Here is a 24,490-nt window from a genome sequence, read left to right as displayed (position 1 = left end):
TGTATCACAAAATTTTAAAGAAAAAAAAGTATATGTATACAAAAAATAAGGTTAAATACAATGAAGGGATAAAATATCACTATAACAATGAAGATTTTAAAATATTTTTTTAAAAAAGGTATTGATCAACTAGTTAAAAAATGTTAAAAGAGGAAAGAGGAAAAGTTAAAAAAATAGAGTAAGAAAAAAATTTAAAAATTTAACTTTGCAAGACTAAAGCATTATGGGGGAAAAGCCAGGAATACTATGCATTGCTTTTCCCTAGCTCTGCAGTTCCGCTGTTCTCATTGATTGGTGGACTTGGTCTTGGCTGATTGTTCTTGCAGATCTTCTGGGGTAAGGGTCTGTTGCAGTGAGTCTTAAATACCTTTGCCCAAGGCAGAATTGCTCCACCCTCCCAGGGACCTGGGTAAGTAATCTGCTCAGGTTCTCTCTTGGTAGCTTTTGTTCTCTGACTGCTTTCCATACAGCTTTGGAGGACAGGAATGAAAATGGTGGCCTCCCAATCTCTGGCCTGGCAGAGCTGATAGCTTGGGGCCCCACTCCTCAGTGTGCTCTCAGAGAAAAGCAGTCAACCCCGCCCTTCTTCCTGGTTTCTGGCTGCTGTCTGAGCTCCCTCAGCCTGTGACTGAGCGTTTCTATCTCTGGCGCACAGCTCTGTTTGGAGTCTTCAAACTCAGGAGATTCCTGCCAAGTGTGCCTGTGCCATTCCTCCTGGAAGAGGAAGGAGGAGTTCTCTCTGGATCTGCCACTTGTGGGGTCGCTTCTCAAAGAACAGTGGTATGACTGTGCCTCAGATCATGGTTTAAGGTAACCCCCCAGTTGAGAGCTCAGTCTTTGACTCTGTCTCTGTAGTTGGCTTCCCTGCTCTGGTACCTGGGAGCTCTGCCACACTCAGACACCTCTCGTCTTTCTGTGACCCCATTAAACCTGAGACCACACTGTCCCTGCAAGGGCTTCTCCCTCACTTAGCCTCTGGAGCAACATCCTTCAGTGGAACAGACTTCTAAAAGTTCTGATTTTGTGCTCTGTTGCTCCGCAGCTTGCCGGGAGCTGCCCCCGCCCCCCCCAACAGTCTATCTTCCCATTGTTTTGGATTCACTTTTCTCCACAGCCTACCTTTCAGAAAGTGGTCAAGTTTCTATTCCTAGACTTGTTGCTCTTCCTCTCTTCTATCTCCTGTTGATTTTGTAGGTGTTCAGAATGGTTTCATAACTATCTAGCTGAATTCCTGGGACCTGAAGTCATCTCAGTCTGCTACTCCTCTGCCATCTTGCTCCATCTTGCTTTGATTAATGTCTTGAGGAACCTCCATATTATTTTCTAGAGTGTCTGTACCAGCTTGCATTCCCACTGACAGTGTAAGAGAGCTCCCCTTTCTCCACATCCTTGCCAACATTTGTTGTTTCCTATCTTGTTAACTTTTGCCATTCTCAGTGGTCTAAGGTGGTATCTCATTGTGGTTTTGATTTTAATTTCCCTAATGGATAGTGATGTTGAAAATTTTTTCATGTGTCTGTTAATCATTTGTATGTCTTCTTTGGAGAAGTGTCTGTTCATGTCTTCTGCCCATTTCTTGACTAGATTGTTTGTTTTTTGGTTGTTGAGTCTGATAAATTCTTTAAAAATCTTGGACACTAGCCCTTTATCTGAAATGTCATTTGAAGATATGTTATTCCATTCCATGGATTGTCTCTTAGTTTTGTTGACTGTTTCCTTTGCTGTGCAGCTTTTTATCTTGATGAAGTCTGAAAAGTTCATTTTTGCTATTGTTTCCTTTGCCTTTAGAGATATGTCTTGAAATTAGTTGTGGCCCATGTCAAAGGGGTTACTGCCTATGTTCTCCTCTAGGATTTTTTTTTTAAGATTTTTATTTATTTATTTGAGAGAGAGAAAGAGATCACAAGTAGGCAGAGAGGGAGGCAGAGAGATGGGGGGAAGCAGGCTCCCTGCTGAGCAGAGAGCCCGATGCGGGGCTCGATCCCAGGACCCTGAGATCATGGCCTGAGCTGAAAGGAGAGGCTTAACCCACTGAGCCACCCAGCCGCCCCTCCTCTAGGATTTTGATGGATTCCTCTCTCACATTGAGGTCCTTCTTCCATTTTGTGTTTAATCTTTGTGTGTGGTATAGAGGAATGGTCTAGTTTTATTCTATTGCATGTGCCTGTACAGTTTTCCCAGTACCATTTATTGAAGAGACCATTTTTTTCCCACTGGATGTTCTTTTCTGCTTTGTCAGACATTATTTGACCATAGAGTTGAGGGTCCATTTTAGGGGTCTCTATCCTGTTCCATTGATCTATGTTTCTCTTTTTATGCCAATACCATGCTGATTTGATCAAAGCTTTGTAATACAGCTTGAAGTCAAGCATTGTGATGCCCCCAGCTTTGCTTTTCTTTTCCAACATTCCCCTGGTGATTTGGGGTCTTTTCTGATTTTATTATTTTAAATGACACTCAGTTAGAAAACATTATGTAGGAATTAGCCTACAGAAACACATCTTTATAAAACCACTCATAGAAAAAGTGATTATTACAAGCATAACTGATAATTTGCCACTTTAAAAGTCAAATAATCTGTTGGGTATTAGAAATAGTAAGTATTCTATCATTATTTGTATCAGTCATTCAATTTCTTAATCCCTACCCACAGTATAGAAGATATTTCTAAGAATGGGGTGATGATTCAAAAGACTAAAACAAAAAGTAGTAAATCTACAGCTATTTCACATTCTGGTGGACACTAGTAATGACAGGTGACCCCTCTCTGTGTCTCTATTTTATTTATAATAATTGACAGGGTACTATGACTTTTTACTCAGTACTACTCAAAGCAAATAAGAAACATCTGATGAGGACATAACAGACTATACCAAGTAATTGCTTGTTTTTTAAAATAAATGAAGCTTTGTGCGTCAGGTGAAGATGGGGATATTTAGCTGCTGCTAAGAAATATTTTCTATTTCTCTTGCTGGGTAATTCTTCCAAAAAATGGCTCAGGTGATGGGAATGACTGTCTTTTACAGGCTGGTCATTATCTTCTTCTTTGGGATATAAATAAGCTTGGACAATATGATTAGATTATGGTTATTATCAACTTGAGTGACTTGTGGTCAAAATTTGCAATTATAGACATCTTTCTTGAGAATTTGAATGTTTTGTTATAAAACTTTGGTTTAGACTGAATCTTGATTGGGAAGTTTTTGTTTACTAAGTTTATTATTCATTCTTAGGATAAAATCTTTCCAGTTAGTAAAAATATAGAGGATTTACTCTAATTAAAAACAAAAACTTTTTTATTTCAAACATACATAAAGTTTATGCTACTTAAAATTATACTTGCCATAGTATAAACATCTAGAATATAATTTTGATACTTAGTATTTTAAAAATTTTGATGCTTTATTGAGTTATAATTACTACACAGTAAGTTGTACAAAAAGCATACAACTTTAAATATTTGGAAATATATACAACTGTGTATATGTACCTTAATAAAGAAATTGAACATACCATCATCCACAAAAGTTTTATTCTTTTCCTATACAATCCCTCTGTTTCATCCTAGCCCTTCCCAGGCATCCACTGGTCTGTTGTCACTATAGAATTAATTAACATTATCTAGAAATTTATATAAATATGACTGTGCCACATATACTATTTTTTTGGTCTAGCTTCTTTAATTCAGCCTGATTATTTTAAAGTTCATCCATGCTATTGAAGTATGTCTTCTTATTACTATTATATGAATATACAAAAAATTTTTATCCATTCATCCTGTTTATGAACATTCAAGTTGTTTCTAGTTTTTGACTGTAACTAATAAAACTTTAATCATGAAACTTTAAACAGAAATATATCAGCAATAACATTAAGACAAAATGAGGAATACATATTTCAACTAAGAGATGAAAATCATTAGACAATATTAAGGAACTATGAACAACTTATAAGAGGCATGTCTTATATATAAAAGAACATAAAATTTGACATGTTTTCATGTCAAATTTTCATGCAAATTTTGACCACAAGTCACTCAAGCTGATAATTACTCCTAGATATTTGAGGAAATAGATATTTCCATGCTGTACATGGTTCTTTCTCGTTTTTACCTTTAAAAAGAAACCCCCAGAAAGATGCATCAGATTTGTGTACGTGAGAGTATGCGAAGAGGGTGGCCAGTTTTGCTTTATGACCTTATGAAGGAAAATTTGTGATGCTACATATACACACACACATACATATATATATATATCCCGAACCAGCAACGGGACTTTGTTTATATTGCAAATAAATATTATAGATATTTCCTCAAATATCTAGGAGCGAAATGGTCAGCTCATTTGTTGTATGCTTGAATTTTTAAGATACTAACAAATTATTTTACAATATGGTTACACCATTTTACATTCCTATCACCAATATATGAGAGTCCCAGTTTAAAATATATCCTTGCCAATGTTTGGTATGATCAATCTTTTTTTATTTCCCCTATTTTAGTAGATGCATAGTGGTATACCATTGTAGTTTTAATTTGAATTTATCTAATGAATAGTGATGTAGGGTATCTTTTAATGTACTTACTTGGTATCTATATTGCTATTTTAAAGTTGTTTTCTTATTATGGAGTCACTGAGTATTCCTTAAATATTTCCAATACAAGTTCTTTGATAGGTATATGATTTGCAGATATTGTCTCCAGTCTGGGGCTTCTTCTTTCATTCCATTAACAGTATCTTTCTTTGGGTGTTGAGTTTGCTAAGTTCTTTATAGATTCTGGACACTAGTCCTTTATCTGATATGTCGTTATAAAAAATAAAAAATTAAAAAAAAAAAAAAAAGAATCCACTATTAAAAAAAAAAAAAAAAAAGAAAAAAAAAAAACAGTATCTTTCAAAAAACATTACGTTCCGAATTTTGAAAAAGTGTATCATTTTTAAAATGAATTATAATTTTCTTCAAGAAGTTTATAGTTGTAGGCTGTATGTCCATGATTGAGTTTATTTTTTATATGGTGTGAGGTATAGATTAAAGCTTATTTTTTGTTTTTGCACATAGATGTGTTTTTTTTTCCCCAGCACTGTTTTTTGAAAACACTATTCTTCCATTGAGTAGCTTCTGCCAAAAAAATCAATGGTTAATATGTTTTAGTCTATTTGTAAACTCTCTTATATGTTCAAATCTCTCTTATTTATTTAATACTCTTGTATTGATTACTGTAGTTTTATAATAAGTCTTGAAATAAGGGAGAATGAATCCTCCAGATTTTTTGTTGTTTTTGAAAGTTATGTTCTTCACTGCTCTTTGTTCTTGGCATTTATATATGAATTTTAGAATCAGATTGCCATTTCTACAAAATGAAAAAAAAAAACAAACCCTAAAAACAAAAAGAAAAAAAAACCCTAAAAACAAAAGCAAAAAAACCTGAAGAGACTATGATTGGATTGCTTTAAATTTATAGTTCAATTTGGGGTAGAGTGACATCTTAACAAAATTTAATCTTTTCTTCATGGACATTATACATCTTTCAACTTATTTTGTTTTATTTTCTCTCAGCAAGGTTTTGTAGTTTTCAGTGTGCATGTATAGCTTTTGTCAGAATTATCTCTAAGTATTTTGTTACTTTTGATCCTTTGTAAATGATCGCTTTAAAATTTCAATTTCTGATTCTTTCTTGATATTATATGTATATACAATAGATTTTTATATTGATCTTGTATTTTATCACTTTCTAAATTATCTTATTTGTTCTGGTAACATTTTTGTAGATTCTGTAACATTTTCTATGTAGACAGCCATGTTATCTGAGTGTAAAAAGTCCTATTTCCTTCCAAACTGTCTGCCTGTTCACTTTTTTTGCTCCAGTGCACTGATTAGGACCTCTAGTATAATGCTGAATGGAAGTAGTGATAATGGAGAAGATGCCTTTTTCCAGATCTTAAGGAGAAACCACTTATTCTTTCAGCATTAAGTATGCTATTAATTGTAGTTTTTTGGTTTTGTTTTGTTTTTTAGATTTTATTTATTTATTTGAGAGAGAGAGAGCACAAGCAGGGGGAGGAGCAGAGGGAGAGGAAGAAGACACCCTGCTGATCAGGGCCTAGGTTGCCAGATAGGACTCCATTCTGGGACTCCTGGATAATGACCTGAGCTGGAGGCAGATGTTTAATCAACCAACTAAGCTACCCAGGCACCCCAACTGTCAGTTTTTTATAAATACTGCTTACTGAGTTTTTATAAAAAATAGATGTAGAAAAAGCATTTGATAAGACATCAATTGACATGATCACGTAGTTTTCCCTCTGTAGTGTGTTGATGAATTACATTGCTTGTTTTCAGTATTAAATCAAACTTGTATTTCTGAAATAAAAGATTTTATCCTTTCAGGTCTTGCTTTAAGCCTTGTTAGGGTAGTCCAGAACAACATTTGGTCTAATTATCCCCTTACTGAGAGAAAACCATTCTGAATATTCCTACCTAAGTTGACCAATTAAATTTTTTAGTCAGGCTGGTAAGAATAGGAAATATTTTTAGTTTAGTACAATCTTCAAGGAATATTCTTTGATCCATCTTCTCCTTTCCAATGGTTCTTTTCCATGCTAAGTTAATTTTTAAAATGCATATGCTGAGTGGTACTTAGCTAAAGATTGTGGAGGGGCCTCTGTAGATGTCTGGGGTTTCCTCCTCTCTGGCACTCGGTCCTACCTATGAACTCACATTAGTTTGACTCCCCCAGATATCCACCATTATCTTTTCCATGCCTGGTTCCTCCTCCTTGCACCATAAAATATAAATTTTCTTAAGGCAGTAAATTCAGACAATCTTAGTATTCACTTCTATTGTTTCACTTCTGTCAGGGATCTTTGTCCTTATTGCCTGATGTCATTTCCTTGAGGATTGTTTTTCTGTGCAGTTTGTCGATTGTTGTGGGTTTTTTGTTTGTTTGTTTGTTTCTTAATTTGTTTTGGGTAGGAAGGTAAATCTAGTTCCATCCTGACCAGAAGAAAAAGTCTCTATTATTATTTTAAAGTATAGGCACCTGGGTGGTTTAGTAGGTTAAGCATCTGCCTTTGGCTCAGGTTATGATCTCAGGGTCCTGGGATAGAGCCTCTGTTGGGCTTCCTGCTCAGCTGGGAGTCTGCTTCTTCCTCTCCCTCTGTCTTTTCCCCCTGCTTGTGCATGTGCGCACACACTGTCTCTCAAATAAATAAATAGAATCTTTAAAAGTATATTTTAAAATGGAACACCTGGGTAACTCAGTTGGTTAAGCATCTGCCTTTGGCTTGCGTCATGATCCCAGAGTCCTGGGATCCAGTCCCATGTAGGGCTCCCTGCTCAGAGGGGAGTCTCCTTTTCCCTCTCCTGTTCTCCCTGCTTGTTCTCTCTTCCCTCTTTCTCCTTCTCTTGCTCTTTCTCTTCCTAAGGGAAAAGAAAAAAAATTATATATTTTTTAAAAATGTGTGTGCATATATATATATATATATGTATGTATATTTTAAAATATACCTTTTCTCCATCCTCAAAATCCATTACTCTATGAATTAAAGTCTACTTATTTTTTGGTAAGGTTGGTTATTTTTAATTTAATTTGCTCAGTTTTTACTTCCAAAGTTCTGGATTTCTTTCTTTCTTTCTTTCTTTCTTTCTTTCTTTCTTTCTTTCTTTCTTTCTTTCTTTCTTTCTTTGTTTTTTGACGTTCACAGAGTCTGAATTCTGTTCATAACCACGAGTACTTATATGATTTGAAACAGGCAAATACCGACTTTGAAACCTGTGACATCCTGCAATTCATATGCTTGTTGTCTCATAGCATTAATTGCTCCATTTCCCTTGAAGAGTTTTATTATAGCCCTTTACTCATTCACTAAGTATATGATGAGCTTGAGGAATAAAGTGATAAATTAGCTACCAGTCGTTGTCCTGTAGTAGAAGAAGGCCATGCTATTAACAAGTGACTGTAGTAAAGTGCTAATTTTCAAGTAGTTAAGCAGAACTTCTCTGTTAGTTATCACACTTTTTGATGTTCAAATATAAAATGCAGTTATAGCCAATGAAACCTAAGCCTTGGTAAGGTCATAGTCTATGAGAATGCTGGTAACTCATTTTATCTTCGCTGGCTCCACTGTTGTAACTGAAATAATTACCTATATCTAACATTATTTTATATATTTTCTCCCTTCAGTCTTTATATGATTCTATAATCAACATTAACTTTGGGGGGAACAAGTCGGGAGATGAATGTAAATTTATTGTTATTTACAACAACTAATATATGGAGAGTTTTAAAGTATGGAATAATTTTAAGAAGATGGGATGGTTTTTTTAATTTTTTATTTTTTAATTTTTTTAAAAGATTATTTATTTATTTGTCAGAGAGAAAGATCACAAGTAGGCAGAGAAGCAGGCAGGGGCACTGGGGGAGGCAGACTCCCTGCTGAGCAGAGAGCCTGATGTGGGGCTTGATCCCAAGACCCTGGGATCATGACCTGAGTCAAAGGCAGAGTCTTTAACCCACTGAACAACGCAGGCACTCCCAAGGGAGTTTTTTTAAAGAGCAAGCTGAGCATAATTGAATGCATTCTTTCAGTTATTAAGGCATCCATTTCATAGCAAATTTTGGTATAAATATACTTAATAAGTAAAAGGATATTTAGTAGTATTCTGATATCAACTTCCAGTTCACATTAAAGAGGAATTTGTTTTAACTCTTTTCTTTTTTAAGATTTTATTTATTCGACAGACAGAGATCACAAATAGGCAGAGAGGCAGGCAGAGAGAGAGAGGGGGAATCAGGCTCCCTGCTGAGCAGAGACCCGGATGTGGGACTCGATCCCAGGACCCGGGGATCATGACCTGAGCCATAGGCAGAGGCTTTAATCCACTGAGCCACCCAGGCACCCCTCAACTCTTAATTAAAATGGTTAATGGATTAGTCTCTAATCTGGTGTCCTCTCTGTTTATCCAAGTTTTTCTGATTCTCTTTTGTCATCTATGTCTTATGAATTAGGTTGCACCAGAGTCCTTACTAAAAATCACAGAAAATACTCAGTCTTAAGCATTTATTTTCAAGCTAAATATTTAAGTGCCCAATATTTATCTGCTGCTCTCTGCAGAAGTCTTTCTTTTATCCTCCTAGGCTCTGAAAACTGCTAGTCATCATAGTAGCACCTTTATGAATCTTTTCACTGTTTTTGCGTGACCTTTCAATTATTTCTTTCATTTGAACAACTACACTGCAGCCTGTGTCTTCTTGCCACAAGCTGCATTCTCTCCTGGCTAAAACATTACTTCTTTCCAACACATTGTGGCAAACATAACTTTGCCCCTTTTGTGGGGTAAAAATTGCTTATTTGGTACAGTAAATGCTAAAAGCAGATCCTCCATTTTGTTCTCCATGACTCATTCTGTTTAGTACAAATTAGTAGGGCAGGGATGATTTATTAAAAATTTCAGGGCCTCCAGAATGTAATCTACATGGTCACTCAGGGCAGAGAAGAGAAGTGGGAGGACTGCTTATTGCACAGAAACGAGGAAGTTAGGATTTTTGACACTAGTCATTTAAGTCATTTACTGGTTATTTTAGAAAGTCAAATTCACTGATTTTTCCTTATTTGGAAAATAGAGGACATAATAAATTCTCTTTAAGATACATTAGGCCTGAGAACTGGAAAGAAAGAAGGACTACAATGAAATAACATGTACATTTAAGGCGAACAACGTCATAAAATTCAGTTGTAATTAGGCTGGTCAAAGATTAAAATTTCAGATATCTAAAATGTAAATCATATGGAAATGAAACTTTATAGCTGTTTTTCACGGTAATGCTCTGTATTTATGACATATACTCTATGGATGAAGTTATAGTGTTACAAAAAAAAAAAACCCTCTTTAAGTTATAATTAACCAAAAATAAATACTAGTGAAAGTCCAGAATAGATTCTCATGGGGCTTCTACTCAAGAACAAGCACAGTGATGGTTTTCTAGTATGTGCAAGTGACCTAAATAAAAATATGCATAGTCTGTTCTTTATTCCTGTCTGATTAGAAGCAATCTTTTTATTTTCTTCTACAGGTAATATCTCTTTAAGGGATGTTCAATTTATTATTATCTTCAACAGTTAACACTGTGTGTTGTACCTAGAAGATGCCTATAAATATCAGTAGGACAAATTAATTAAATTTAGAAATTAACACACTTCTCATGGAGATTTTGTGGGTACAAATTTTTCTTCCAAGTGTTTCTATCTAGTCATTATGTAGCAGAATGAAAAATGCTTCTGGAATAAGATGCTCTCAACCACAGATTTCCTCAAAGGTGGAGGCATATGAGGTTCATCTCTCATCAGCTGTCCAATAATCAGTGAAGTGTTAACATTTACACTAAGTGTGATCACCTCAGTCTTCTTTTATTATTTTCTGAGAAATATATTTAATATTGTTTGGATATATTACATTTTGACTCACCCTAGGAAAAAAAAATGCTTCTCTAATTATAGGCCCTAAGTGAATTGTATTATTTAATAGTCACCTTTGAATTAAATAAAAATTAAAGAGACAAGGAAGTTTATTTAGCACTTAATCTTTTTGAGAAAATCCTAAAATTGTTCTGTTCTGTATATGGGGTACAAAATGACAGAGGAAAGCAAATTGCCGAAAATGCCATTTGATTTTTGTCCGTATTTGATAAAGGGGCAGATAATAGTTTAGATAATTGTCATTAAATATAAGCATAATGGAGAGGGGATTTAGCATGGGAACTCTAGGGGTGGATAGTGATAAACTAACTCACTGTGAGCAAGTTATTCATTTATTTTTTCCGCAGCTTCTCATCTAAAATGGGGGTAATGGAAATAACAATACCTATCTCATAGGACTTTTCTTTATTTGAAAAAAATATTTAAAACAGATAGGTAGAAAGTAAGTGCTTGTCAGGTAATAGCTATTATTATTTCCTGTATGAAAAATCCATTAATTTTCAGTTGAATTTCTCTCCAAACTGGGTTATGGGCTTTAGAGCACTCATTCTCAAAAACTGATCACTCATTGGATAGAAACTCCTGGGCAGTTGAAAATAATGTATTTATGCCTGGATCCCACTTCCAGGGATTCTGATTTAACTGAAATGGGGCGTGGCCTTAATACTGTGAGTAAATCAAAACTCCCCACATGATTGTAGTGTGCATCAAAGTGAAAACAGTTCCATAGAAGGCCTTTCTTCAGTTACAGGGAACAAAAACCAAGCCAGTGATTTAAAAACACACACACACACACACACACAAAAAAAACCAGATTTGTTCTTAGTGTCTGGAATAACACCATAGAAAAAGTCAACTCTAGGAACTCAATTACATCTTGCTTCTATATTCAGCCTTATTTAGGTCATCTGCTCCCAAATTGCCAAATTGAAATACCATGTTTGCAGAAGGTTTAAGTCCTAGTAAGATACTGCTTTTACCCCTAAAGTATAATGCCAGCTCGAGTGGGTTTTCTTTTCTTTATAGTTGCTTCTTAATGTTATCACCACCACTTTCCCAACTGTATTAATTTCTGTTGGTATGTAATAAATTATTACAAATGTAACAGCTTAGAACAAAACCCATTTAATTTATTAGCTCCTAGTTCTGTAAGCCAAAAGTCTGGACATGGAGTTGCTGGGTTATATGCCTAGTTTGTCACACTGCTAAAAACAAGTTCTCATATGACAAGGTTTTAGCTGCAGGCTCTGGATAGAAATTCATTTCCAAGCTTATTCTTGCTGTTGGCAGAGGTTGGTTCCTGGTGTTTGTAGAATTGAGGTTCCCCTTTTCTAACTGGCTGTCAGCTGGGGTCCTCTCTTAGCTCCTACAGACTACCTGCCTCTTTCTTTCCTCCAGACCAGCAAAAAATAATTTTTCTGACTTCCAATTATAATTCTCTGTGACCAGACCAAACAAACAAACCTCTTTGAATTTAAAAGATTCAATTCAGCCGCTATTTCAGTTGGCTGTTATCTAAGTCTTGCCTTGTGATGCTCTCAGTCGCCTGAGGGTCGTGCAGTTGTGCCCACTTCCCAATGTTCATTTCCTACTCTGTGGTTCCAATTACATTTTCCCAAGGCAACAATTAGATAATTTGATAAAAGAGCCTGCTTGGTCCACTGATGAATTGAGAACAGAAAAAGTCTTAATAGACTTTCTTTTGGCCCTCTGCATGGAATAAGTTTCCTGATTTCAAATGTCTATTCACAGTCTACTTTGATGGTTGGAATACAGTGTGCCCTCTGAGAAAGGGCTTTATTACCAGGGGGAAGACAATTTCTTGTTACAGGAAATATATTGGGAAAAAAACACATTTTTTAAAAAAACATCATTTTGAAAACATTCCTAATGAAATAGATCGTGAATATTCTGCTCTCCAAGGTAGAACCTATAAATAAAGATGAAAATTTCTTATGCTGGAAAATGACACTGATTAAATATGGAATAAGAATGTTTATGTGAGTATTTTGGCCCAGTTAGAAGCATTTTTCTTTTCCCTAGCATAGATCCAGCTATTAAATTTTCCCTACAAGCTGTTGCACAGTGTTAACAATACAGGTGAAAAATAGGATTTGTGAGTTTACTACTGTGGGCCTAGTGGTCACTTATTTCAAACGATTTCTGATATGACTTTGTTATTTGGCCCTTATATATTTGCTGCTAAAGAAGACCATATTAAATGCTTTTGGCTTTTCTAAAACCTATAGCTCTTTTGTAGAAATTTGCTATAATTAATACCACGGCTTTCTGCAAAAATATTTTCTCCTATGACATAGATAAGTAAAATAAATAACTTCATTCAGTCAATACCCATAAAGTGCCAAATGCTGGTGTCTGCTATGCTATACACCTCTAGATATACCCTTGGTTTTTGCTATCATTCAATTCTTAGAATCAATTTTGGGTCAGTGAGCCACAAGGTCTTACCTTTTATTTTCTTTCTAGACATTGAAGCAGAATCTTAAGCAATACACACATCCCTAATATCCCCATTTAAAATTATCGAATCATGTTTCTTTGGTCTGCCAAAGGGTATACAATCTTTAGAAGACCTAAGCTTAGGATGTAGGTACTAAAGGAAGAGCTTGCTAAGCATGTTTACATTTCTATTCCTCAGATTCCTTTTGTGGATCTGAATATTTCCTCCTTTACATACCACCAAAAAAGTAATTGCTTTTTATCTGTCTTTAAAGCTTAATAAATATTTTAACTTACAACCCTTTCAGTTTTACTGTTTGAATTACTTGGATTAAGGATTTCTACTGAAAACTTATTTGTAGCAAGTAAAGGTAAAAGAAATCTTGCATATCCCCATATCCATTTAATTTTTACTTATTTGTATTTCTAAAGATTTATAGCTCTTCCTACAAGAGAGATTTTCTTTTTAAAATTTTATTATGTTATGTCAGTACTAGAATTACTTGAGATTAAGAAAATTCTGTTTATCTTATAGATTTATTATAACAAACATTTAAAAACAAAAAGAAAGAAGGAAAGAAAATTCTTCAAGGCCAGTGATGTAATAATACTAGGGTTGTCTGCTTCAATCATTTGAATATTTTCAAGAAGATAATATAAAAAGCTGGGAGAGAGCTGACTATGAAGATCTAAGAATAGAAACAATGGATATGATAAGGGGAGGGTCGTATTCAGAAGATGAGGAAAAATGAGACTGTGAGACTTATAAAAGAAAATCATGTTTGCAAGCAATTATGAAACTCTCTTACTGAAACTACCAATTACTTCCATTTCAGACACTAACTTGAAATTTGAAGACCTAAATTAAATTAACTTTGTCTAAGATATAGTTTTCCTTATTTAAGAAAAATGGGAATCATTTGGTTTGTTTTTATAAAGTACTATCATGATACCTTCTCACTTGAAAAGCACTTAGCTATAAAAATACTGGCCTTGTGACCGCAGTTGAAATTGTTGGAAATATGGGGCACTGGTCTGGTGAGGAACTGGTGGTATCGGTGGGGAGATGTTTGAGGGTTTCCTGAAAATGCAAAATGATCCACAAACACAGGATCTGTTGGGCAAAGCAGTTGTTCAATACTAGAGAGATAGTCTGAATGACAAAGTCAGAGGTCAAGGCAGAAATGAACCATCTAGGAGAAGCTGGGTAGGGATGGGGTCAGAATTGGAGGTGATAGCAAAGCAGAAAGGGAGAAAATTTAGACAAACATACAAACATCAAAGGATGTTTGCCTTTATTAACCAGAGGGACTTGGAACCAGACTACCTACTTTAAAATCCTGGCTCTTCTATTTACTCTATCTGTGATATTTGTCAGTTAATTAACATTTTTAAGTATTTGATTTCTCACATATTAAATGGGAAAATTATAGTAATAATCATCTAGTAGTATTGTAAGAATTAAATGAATCAATACATGTAAAGTACATAAAACAGTGTATATCTAATAGATGTTACTTTTTTCTTACAGAGTTTATTTACTTATTTATTTGACACAGGGAGAGAGAGAGAGAGAGGGAACACAAGCAGGGGGAGTGGATGAGGGAGAGGAAGAAGTAGGCTTCCTGCTGAGCAGCGAGCCCAATGTGGGTCTTGATCCCAGGACCCTGGGATCATGACCTGAGCTGAAGGCAGACACTTAATGACTGAGCCACCCAGGATCCCCTAGATGTCACTTTTGTAATTGTTTTTGTTTTCATTAAAGTGGATGAAATTAGATCAAATAAATGTTCTAGGGACTATACCTTTCTAAATATTTCCATCATCCCTGTGATATATTTGTTATACCTCTTTGAAAGATGAAGAAACTAAGTTTTGGACAGGAAAAAATGATCTCTACAAGTCTTCACAGTTAAAAAAAAAAAAAAAGATATGGGCTGAAGAGTAAGATACCTCTGATTTCCCAGATGATATGGTTTTATTTTCACTACTTCACAACTATGTATAACATGAAAAGTCTCACTAGAGGCTATGTAATTTTAGATGAAAAGTAAAGTGATTCTGCTGAATAAAAAGGAAAGATGAGCTGATTTTGCTTTGACAGAATTTGGTGCATTTTAATTGGTTTTGACTATGATGCATGTTAGGTACTTCAGTAAAGAGCTAGGTAAAAAGTAAAATTTTAAAAGCAAAGAATGGTTAAAAAAATCACATTGTAGGAGTTTCTTGCAGGTCAACATGGAGATTTAGTAATGACTTATATATTAAAGTACCTGAGTTACTTTGTTTGACTAGAACATTGAATGAAGCCAGCAATTGGAAGAATATCTAGGCAGGTGTTCAGGGCTACATTATAATGGTCTTGAATTCTATAGTGAAGATTTTTCATCTATATACCGTAGATATTGAGGAAATGGGTAAGAATTTTTTCAATGGAAGATGAAAATAATGAAATATGTACTGATTGGGAGGGGGACAAACCATAAGTGACTCTTAATCTCACAAAACAAACTGAGGGTTGCTAGGGGCAGGGGAATTGGGAGAAGGGGGGTGGAGTTATGGACATTGGGGAGGGTATGTACTATGGTAGGTGCTGTGAAGTGTGTAAACCTGGCGATTCACAGACCTGTACCCCTGGGGATGAAAATATATGTTTATTAAAAAAATTAAAAAAAAAAGAAATATGTACTGAAAGAACTCTGGTAGCAAGGCAAAGGGCATTTTTGTTGTGAGAGAAAATGGGCACAGGGTATCCTCAAGCTCTAAAACTAGTCATGATAATGAGTTTTTTCATTAGGATAATGGAAATGGGATGGAATCTTTAGATAAGTAATTAGAGAAAATAAGACCCAAAATCTTTAACGTTAGAAGCTTAGAGACCATTGTGAATTGTAGGTTTTTTGGCTGTGGCAACTAAGTAAAAGACGACTCAAAATTATATGGGAAGACAGGTGGAAAAGAAGGCTTTAGAGGGAAAATGAGGAACTCGGTTTTGAACAGGCTAAATTGGAGGTACAGTAAGATGAGTTTGAAAAGGTAGTCTTTGGAAACATATATCTCTGATACTCAGAAGACAGGCTGGGACTAAAGATGTAGAGTTGAGTTCTTACTGTGTAATTAATAGCTGAATTCATGTGAATCCTGATTACTCTGCCTTTGAAGATGAATGAAAGGGAATATGGATATCAATAGAACCTTGGGAAAAACCAGTATTTAAGTAGCAAAAAAGGGGTACTTTGTGTTAAAGAAGGTGAGGCATAATCAGAGATTTAGGGAAGATATGAAAACAGGGGTGTAATAGATCAAAGATCAGGAAATTGGAAAGATGAGGGGTCAGATTTAGAAAATCAGGACTGGGGTCAAGAAGGATGAGGACTTCTCAGAAGTCATTGGATTTGACAACATGAGGCAATAGAAGATTTTTTTCTCCTAAGAACATTTTGAGTGGAATAATCAGAGGAAAGGTAGATTATAATGAATGGAAGAATGAGTGCAAGTGAGAATGAGGAGGAAGCAAGTATAGATGACTCTCCCAAGAAGAGTTGTGTAGGCTATTGATAACTGATAGAGAATCAATTACTGGAAGAGAAAGCATGGTTTACTCTGACAAAAGAGCAAATAGAATCTATTTTTTTAAAAGTAAATTTTGAGGTGGAGGGAAAGTTGAAAGTATTTGTCCCTGAAAGTTTCCATTTCCTGATAGTATGAAACAAGGACATTTGCTGTGCTTTGAAACTTGGATTTGAAATCTTCTACTAGTGGTTGATTAAAGAATTGGGACAATAAGTGGATAAGTGTCAGATGTATTTTTAAAAACATAGCAAGAAATTTGCATAGCGATATTGATTTCACTGCAATATATTCTTAGCAGCCTGGGAAAAGGAACAAAGGAAATGGACAGATGGGCTGACCCACAGTTGGAAACCGGCAAAGCAGATGTACAAAGTCAAAGAGTAAAAGGATATTGATCCAAGAAGATTCAGATAAGGAAAATTGGGATGGGAGAACTAGATATATACAGTATCATTGCCACTGATCTGATGTTTTAAAAAAGAAAGGACTAAGTGTAGGGATAAAAGTTTGTCAATTATCTCTTACCTTTCATATTTTGCATGTATATTCGGATAAGTTAGTTTTTAAAGTATAATTTCCAAGTTGCCGGCATATGACTAAATTTTTTTTTTGTAAAGATGTGACAAATTTGGCATAGTCTAAGTGAATAAGATAGCATCTTAGACTTCTATCTGGATTTCATGAGACATTAAAAGTGAAATATGTGGACTTTCTTCAACTTGCTTGCCTAATGACCTTAGGCGGGTCTTCCTTTTCTGAGCTGTAGTTTTCTCATTGGTATAATACATGGCATACCAACCTCAGAAAGTTCTTTGAATTGTCAAATTTACCTAAAGCTTACTTAAAGCAAAATTATTTAGAGTACTGCTTCATGTCAGAAAAAGGGAGGTGGTTGTTTCAAGATCAAACAAATTTGGAAAACTCTAGTGTGTTTTCCTCTTAAAGTGTACCAGAATTCTACAGAACATATTTGAGAAATCTTTTATTACATATATTCTCTTTGATTTATTAAGGTCCCAAGAACTGTAAGGAAAGCTACATTGGAAAATATGCTGTACTTTATGGCTAGAACATTAACCATTTTTGCTTAAATTTTGTTTTGAGAGTCTCTTAATTATAAATGTAAATCGTCATATTATATTTGAAATATATTTTGGATTAGGATCAACCATAACTTCAAAAAATATTATCCATATTTCTTTGGTGACCATCAATTTCTCAGGCACAGAATACTCTCAATATTAAGTATAAAGTTTTAATTCATTTTATATGGCTGGCTTTGATTTGCAAATGTTTTTTGCAAACGTTCAGGATTTTCCTCTCATCCTTATTCTTGAAGATATGGGCGTGTATATTACCTTACTTACAATATCTTTTTCATGTTTTTGTATCAAAGTTATGATGATCCATAAAATGACTTGAGAATTACTCCATTTTTGGTTTTCTGGAATACTGTGTAGGATTTTACTTGAATATTCGGAAAATTTTCCTGGTATGTTAATTTGGAGCTGGAGATTTCATTGGAAAAGCATGATAAAGATATAACAGTTTTAGAAATAATTAAATATTTTAATTTGTTCTTTTGTAAACTTTTGTTCCATTGTTTTTCTCGAAAAATTTCCAGATCATGTAAATTTTAAGGTTTACTGGTATATAATTGTACATATATTTTCTTCTTTTATTTTTAAAGACTGTAATTATGTTGTCTTCCCCATTCTTTAAGTTTTGCCTTCTCTCCCCACCTTCTTTTTTTTGCTCAGTTTTGCCATATGTTTGTCAACACTTTTTTGTATTTTCAAAGAATAAATTTGTGGTTTTATTGACTTCTATCTGCTGTAAATTTACCTTTTAGTTTTTCTGCTTTTATTGTATTATTTCTTTCTTTCTTTTAGTTTAATTTGCTATTTTTTTCTAGTTTCTAGAGATAGGTACATAGATCATTATTTTTCACTTTTTTGTGTGTGTGTGTATGTGTGCAATAGAAGTGTTCAACATTATAAACTTTTCTTCAAGCACAGGTTTAGCTGTATTCCTCAGGTTTTGATATATGGTTTTTTCATTGTTAATTAGTTGAAAAGTATTTTATACTTTTCATTTTGATTTCTTCTTTGACTTTTTTTTTTTTTTTTAGAAGTTGGGGATTTTATTATATTGTATTTCAACTGTGGTCAGAGATCCTACTGTAAATAGTTTCAGTCTTTGTTTAGCCTTCCTTTATAACTCAACATATGGTTCATTTTGATAAATATTTATGTGGAAAGAAGATTTCTTCTCCCATTATGGTATGTGGTAATCTTTATCAATCAGTTGGAGCCTATTTGCTCATTGTCATTCATCTATGTGATGAATGACAATTTTTTATCAGCTTACTTGATCAGTTAGTTTTTTATCAGCTTACTTGATCAGTTAGTGAGAAAAAGTTAATTCTCACTAAAATTGAGGATTAATTAACTTTTCCTTTTAGTTTTGTTAATCTTTGCTGAATATACTTTGAGGCTACATCATTAGATCAATAAAGATTTTGAATTTTTATATCTTTCAAGTGGAATCACCAGCTTATAAACATTTTGAAGTACCATTTCTTCTCTAATAATAATATTGCCTTAAAGCCTACTAATATAACTATGAACTTTTTTTTTTATTTTAAAGATTTTATTTATTTATTTGACAGAGAGATCACAAGTAGGCAGAGAGGCAGGCAGAGAGAGAGAGGAGGAAGCAGGCTCCCTGCTGAGCAGAGAGCCCGATGCGGGACTCGATCCCAGGACCCTGAGATCATGACCCAAGCCGAAGGCAGCGGCTTAACGCACTGAGCCACCCAGGCGCCCCAACTATGAACTTTTTTATTTGAATTTTTACTTTTACTTTCAAACCTTATGTACATTTATATTTAAGACATGTTTCTGTCTCTCTCTGTCTTTTTTTTTTTTTAAGATTTTATTTATTTGACAGAGATAGAGAGAGTATAGCAGGGGGAGCAGCAGAGGGAGAGGGAGAAGCAGGCTTCATACTGAGCAGGGAGGACAATACAGGGCTTGATCCCAGAACCCTAAAGGCAGACACTTAACTGACTGAGCCACCCAGGTGCCCCTTGAATTTTTTTTTTTTCAACACGAATATTAGAGGTTTTATTTCTTTTTTTTTTAATTTTTTATTTTTTATAAACATATATTTTTATCCCCAGGGGTACATGTCTATGAATCACCAGGTTTACACACTTCACAGCACTCACCAAAACACATACCCACCCCAATGTCCATAATACCACCCCCTTCTCCCAACCTCCCTCCCCCAGCAACCCTCAGTTTGTTTTGTGAGATTAAGAGTCACTTATGGTTTGTCTCCCTCCCAATCCCATCTTGTTTCATTTATTCTTCTTCTACCCACTTAAGCCCCCATGTTGCATAACCACTTCCTCATATCAGGGAAATCATAAGATAGTTGACTTTCTCCGATTGACTTATTTCGCTAAGCATGATACGCTCTAGTTCCATCCATGTTGTCGCAAATGGCAAGATTTCATTTCTTTTGAGGGCTGCATAGTATTCCATTGTGTATATATACCACTTCTTCTTGATCCATTCATCTGTTGATGGACATCTAGGTTCTTTCCATAGTTTGGCTATTGTGGACATTGCTGCTATAAACATTCGGGTGCACATGCCCCTTTGGATCACTACGTTTGTATCTTTAGGGTAAATACCCAGTAGTGCAATTGCTGGGTCATAGGGCATTTCTATTTTCAACACTTTGTGGAACCTCCATGCTGTTTTCCAGAGTGGCTGCACCAGCTTGCATTCCCACCAACAGTGTAGGAGGGTTCCCCTTTCTCCGCATCCTCGCCAGCATCTGTCATTTCCTAACTTGTTGATTTTAGCCATTCTGACTGGTGTGAGGTGATACCTCATTGTGGTTTTGATTTGTATTTCCCTGATGCCGAGTGATATGGAGCACTTTTTCATGTGTCTGTTGGCCATCTGGATGTCTTCTTTGCAGAAATGTCTGTTCATGTCCTCTGCCCATTTCTTGATTGGGTTATTTGTTCTTTGGGTGTTGAGTTTGCTAAGTTCTTTATAGATTCTGGACACTAGTCCTTTATCTGATATGTCGTTTGCAAATATCTTCTCCCATTCTGTCAGTTGTCTTTTGATTTTATTAACTGTTTCCTTTGCTGTGCAAAAGCTTTTGATCTTGGTGAAATCCCAATAGTTCATTTTTTCCCTTGCTTCCCTTGCCTTTGGCGTTGTTCCTAGGAAGATGTTGTTGCGGCTGAGGTCGAAGAGGTTGCTGCCCGTGTTCTCCTCAAGGATTTTGATGGATTCCTTTCTCACATTGAGGTCCTTCATCCATTTTGAGTCTATTTTCATGTGTGGTGTAAGGAAATGGTCCAATTTCATTTTTCTGCATGTGGCTGTCCAATTTTCCCAACACCATTTATTGAAGAGGCTGTCTTTTTTCCATTGGACATTCTTTCCTGCTTTGTCGAAGATGAGTTGACCATAGAGTTGAGAGTCTATTTCTGGGCTCTCTATTCTGTTCCATTGATCTATGTGTCTGCTTTTGTGCCAGTACCATGCTGTCTTGATGATGACAGCTTTGTAATAGAGCTTGAAGTCCGGAATTGTGATGCCACCAATTTTGGATTTCTTTTTCAATATCCCTTTGGCTATTCGAGGTCTTTTCTGGTTCTATATAAATTTTAGAATTATTTGTTCCATTTCTTTGAAAAAGATGGATGGTACTTTGATAGGAATTGCATTAAATGTGTAGATTGTTAGGTAGCATAGACATTTTCACAATATTTACTCTTCCAATCCAGGAGCATGGAACATTTTTCCATTTCTTTGTGTCTTCCTCAATTTCTTTCATGAGTACTTTATAGTTTTCTGAGTATAGATTCTGTGCCTCTTTGGTTAAGTTTATTCCTAGGTATCTTATGGTTTTGGGTGCAATTGTAAATGGGATTGACTCCTTAATTTCTCTTTCTTCTGTCTTGTTGTTGGTGTAGAGAAATGCAGCTGATCTCTGTGCATTGATTTTATATCCTGACACTTTACTGAATTCCTGTACAAGTTCTAGCAGTTTTGGAGTGGAGTCTTTTGGGTTTTCCACATATAGTATCATATCATCTGCGAAGAGTGATAATTTGACTTCTTCTTTGCCGATTTGGATGCCTTTAATTTCCTTTTGTTGTCTGATTGCTGAGGCTAGGACCTCTAGTACTATGTTGAATAGCAGTGGTGACAATGGACATCCCTGCCATGTTCCTGACCTTAGCGGAAAAGCTTTCAGTTTTTCTCCATTGAGAATGATATTTGCGGTGGGTTTTTCATAGATGGCTTTGATAATATTGAGGTATGTGCCCTCTATCCCTACACTTTGAAGAGTTTTGATCAGGAAGGGATCCTGTACTTTGTCAAATGCTTTTTCAGCATCTATTGAGAGTATCATATGGTTCTTGTTCTTTCTTTTATTGATGTGTTGTATCACATTGACTGATTTGCGGATGTTGAACCAACCTTGCAGCCCTGGAATAAATCCCACTTGGTCGTGGTGAATAATCCTTTTAATGTACTGTTGAATCCTATTGGCTAGTATTTTGATGAGAATTTTCGCATCTGTGTTCATCAAGGATATTGGTCTGTAGTTCAATTTTTTTGATGGGATCCTTGTCTGGTTTTGGGATCAAGGTGATGCTGGCCTCATAAAATGAGTTTGGAAGTTTTCCTTCCATTTCTATTTTTTGGAACAGTTTCAGGAGAATAGGAATTAGTTCTTCTTTAAATGTTTGGTAGAATTCCCCCAGGAAGCCGTCTGGCCCTGGGCTTTTGTTTGTTTGGAGATTTTTGATGACTGTTTCAATCTCCTTACTGGTTATGGGTATTTTCAGGCTTTCTATTTCTTCCTGGTTCAGTTGTGGTAGTTTATATGTTTCTAGTAATGCATCCATTTCTTCCAGATTGTCAAATTTGTTGGCGTAGAGTTGCTCATAGTATGTTCTTATAATAGTTTGTATTTCTTTGGTGTTAGTTGTGATCTCTCCTCTTTCATTCATGATTTTATTTATTTGGGTCCTTTCTCTTTTCTTTTTGATTAGTCAGGCCAGTGGTTTATCAATTTTATTAATTCTTTCAAACCCAGCTCCTTGTTTCGTTAATTTGTTCTATTGTTTTTTTGGTTTCTATTTCATTGATTTCTGCTCTGATCTTTATGATTTCTCTACTCCTGCTGGGCTTAGGGTTTCTGTCTTGTTCTTTCTCTAGCTCCTTTAGGTGTAGTGTTAGGTTGTGTACCTGAGACCTTTCTTGTTTCTTGAGAAAGGCTTGTACTGCTATATATTTTCCTCTCAGGACTGCCTTTGTTGTGTCCCACACATTTTGAACCGTTGTATTATCATTATCATTTGTTTCCATGATTTTTTTCAATTCTTCTTTAATTTCCCGGTTGACCCATTCATTCTTTAGAAGGATGCTGTTTAGTCTACATGTATTTGGGTTCTTTCCAAACTAACTTTTGTGGTTGAGTTCTAGCTTTAGAGCATTGTGGTCTGAAAATATGCAGGGAAAGATCCCAATCTTTTGATACCGGTTGAGTCCTGATTTAGGACCGAGGATGTGATCTATTCTGGAGAATGTTCCATATGCACTAGAGAGAATGTGTATTCTGTTGCTTTGGGATGAAATGTTCTGAATATATCTTTGATGTCCATCTGGTCCAGTGGTGTCGTTTAAGGCCTTTATTTCCTTGCTGATCTTTTGCTTGGATGATCTGTCCATTTCAGTGAGGGGAGTGTTCAAGTCCCCTACTATTATTGTATTATTGTTGATATATTTCTTTGATTTTGTTATTAATTGGTTTATATAGTTGGCTGCTCCCACGTTGGGTTCATAGATATTTAAAATTGTTAGATATTCTTGTTGGACAGACCCTTTGAGTATGATATAGTGTCCTTCCTCATCTCTAATAAGTCTTTGGCTTAAAATCTAATTGATCTGTTATAAGGATTGCCACTCCTGCTTTCTTCTGATGTCCATTAGCATGGTAAATTCTTTTGCACCCCCTCACTTTAAATCTGGAGGTGTCTTCGGGCTTAAAATGAGTTTCTTGGAGGCAACATATAGATGGGTTTTTTTTTTTTTATCCATTCTGATACCCTGTGTCTTTTGATTGTGGCATTTAGCCCATTAACATTCAGGGTAACTATTGAGAGTTATGAATTTAGTGCCATTGTATTGCCTGTAAGGTGACTGTTACTGTATATGGTCTCTGTTCCTTTCTGATCTACCACTAGTAGGCTCTCTCTTTGCTTAGAGGACCCCTTTCAACATTTCCTGTAGAATTGGTTTGGTGTTTGCAAATTCTTTCAGTTGTTGTTTGTCCTGGAATGTGAACCTGGTCCTGGCTAGATTTCTTCTTGATCTTCTGGGGGAGGGGCCTGGTGTAGTGATTCTCAAGTGTCTTTGCCCCAGGTGGAATTGTTCCGCCCTTACCTGGGGCTGGGCTGAGTAATCTGCTCAGGTTTGCTTTCAGGAGCTTTTGTTCCCTGAGTGCTTTCCCTAGAGTTCCGGAGGATGGGAATACAAATGGCGGCCTCCTGGTCTCTGGCCCGGAGGAGCCAAGAGCCCGGGGCCCCACTCGTCAGTGCGCCCTCAGAGAACCGCGCCCAGTTACTCCCGTCTGCCTGACCTCCGGCCGCGCTCTGAGCTCACCGAGCCTGTGGCTGGTTCAAGGTAACACCGAGCTGTGAGCTTACTGTCGGCTCTGTCTCTGTAGCCGGTTTTCCCGTTCCAATACCCGCAAGCTCTGTGACACTCAGACACCCCGATCCTTCTGTAACCCTGCGGGACCTGAGGCCACGCTGACCCCGCGTGGGCTTCGCCCCGGTTTAGCCTCTGGAGCGATGTTCCCCAGTGGAACAGACTTTTAAAAGTCCCAATTTTGTGCTCCGTTGCTCCGCCGCTTGCCAGGAGCCGGCCCCTCCC

General features: G+C 35.9%; 1 long non-coding RNA gene across 1 annotated transcript in view; it reads left to right on the top strand.

Moving 5' to 3' along the window:
• The window catches only part of LOC132014352 (uncharacterized), a 320,626-nt gene that overhangs the window by 86,575 nt on the left and 209,561 nt on the right, over window positions 1-24,490 (top strand). The gene's annotated exons all lie outside the window — the stretch shown is intronic.

Source organism: Mustela nigripes, chromosome 1 (assembly GCF_022355385.1).
Source record: "Mustela nigripes isolate SB6536 chromosome 1, MUSNIG.SB6536, whole genome shotgun sequence".
In the NCBI taxonomy this organism is placed as follows: domain Eukaryota; kingdom Metazoa; phylum Chordata; class Mammalia; order Carnivora; family Mustelidae; genus Mustela; species Mustela nigripes.
Note: the sequence above shows the minus strand (reverse complement) of the source record. Positions and strands in the feature narration are given on the sequence as shown.